Source organism: Orycteropus afer, unplaced genomic scaffold, assembly GCF_000298275.1.
Source record: "Orycteropus afer afer isolate SDZICR_OR568_19922 unplaced genomic scaffold, OryAfe1.0 scaffold00401, whole genome shotgun sequence".
Lineage (NCBI taxonomy): Eukaryota > Metazoa > Chordata > Mammalia > Tubulidentata > Orycteropodidae > Orycteropus > Orycteropus afer.
The window spans coordinates 1,297,629-1,298,725 of record NW_006921988.1 but is presented as its reverse complement, the minus strand read 5'-3'; the positions used below and the strand labels follow the sequence as shown (position 1 = coordinate 1,298,725).

The 1,097-nt window shown below is 36.8% G+C and overlaps 1 protein-coding gene across 1 annotated transcript in view; it reads left to right on the top strand.

The window, feature by feature from the left end:
* Positions 1-1,097, top strand: part of CASK (calcium/calmodulin dependent serine protein kinase) — a 631,366-nt gene that overhangs the window by 402,516 nt on the left and 227,753 nt on the right. The window lies entirely within an intron of this gene.

Sequence of the window (1,097 nt, the reverse complement as noted above, 5' to 3'; positions counted from 1 at the left end):
CTAAGGCATTTGCCTGCTAACCAGAAGGCTGGTGGTTCAAACCCACCAGCCACACCTCGGAAGGAAGGTTGGGCAGTCTACTTCCGTAGTGATACTGCCTCAGAAACCCAAGGAGAAGGGTTGCTTTGAGTCAGATCCAACTCCACGGCAGTGGTTTTTTTTTTTTAAGGTCATTAGGGAAGAGCCTTGGTGGTGCAATGGTTAAGTGCTCAGGAACTAACCGAACAATCAGCTATTTAAACCCATCAGCCACTCCGTGGGAGAAATATGTAGGAGTCTGCTTCCATATAGATTTATAGCCTTGGAAACCCCATAGGGCAGTTCTACTTTGTCCTAAAAGTGTGCTGTCAGAATCCACTCAATGGCAATGCATTTGTTTGGGTTTTTGTTTGTTTGTTTGAATGTCATTAGGCTAAGAAGACCTGTTAGATCCAGCCCACCATAATCATTACCGTTGGGATCATAATACTCCAGATCCATTGACCAAGACTCTTCCCTTGGACTGTTCTGGGATGAGCAATACTAACATTTTCCTCACTGTCTTTGTTTTCTTTGTATTTTCCCTAATTTAATGAATGACCAATTCTTTCTTTAGATATGTTAATACATCTAATCAGGTCGTCATCTGGCCTAGGAACCTTTTTCTCTTGTTTAAAATTTATATATCTGTACTCAGGTGTTTGAATTTTATAGTTTGAATCTCTATTCTACAAACATTTCTATTTTCATGTTCTCAGGGGATACGTCATTTGTGCTAATATGTACTATTTATAACTGAAATACTAAGGTGTCTAATTATAAAATAATTTAATCTACAGATTCTTGCACTTGGCCCTTGAGGTAGGTATCAAAGGACTAGTGCTTATTTATTGATTGTTGTTGTTGTTGTTATGTGCCTTCGAGTTGACCCCGACTCATAGCGGATTAGAAAATGTTTTTTACTTTTTTTTTTTTTTTTTTACTTATCAAAAGAAACACATGACTAGAATGCATATTTGTGTGGTAGCAGAACAGGTATTAAAGAATATCTTCCAAGTTAAAAAAAAAAAAAAATCCACAGGGAAAAGTGCATAAAAACTATATAATTTTTTTTTTTT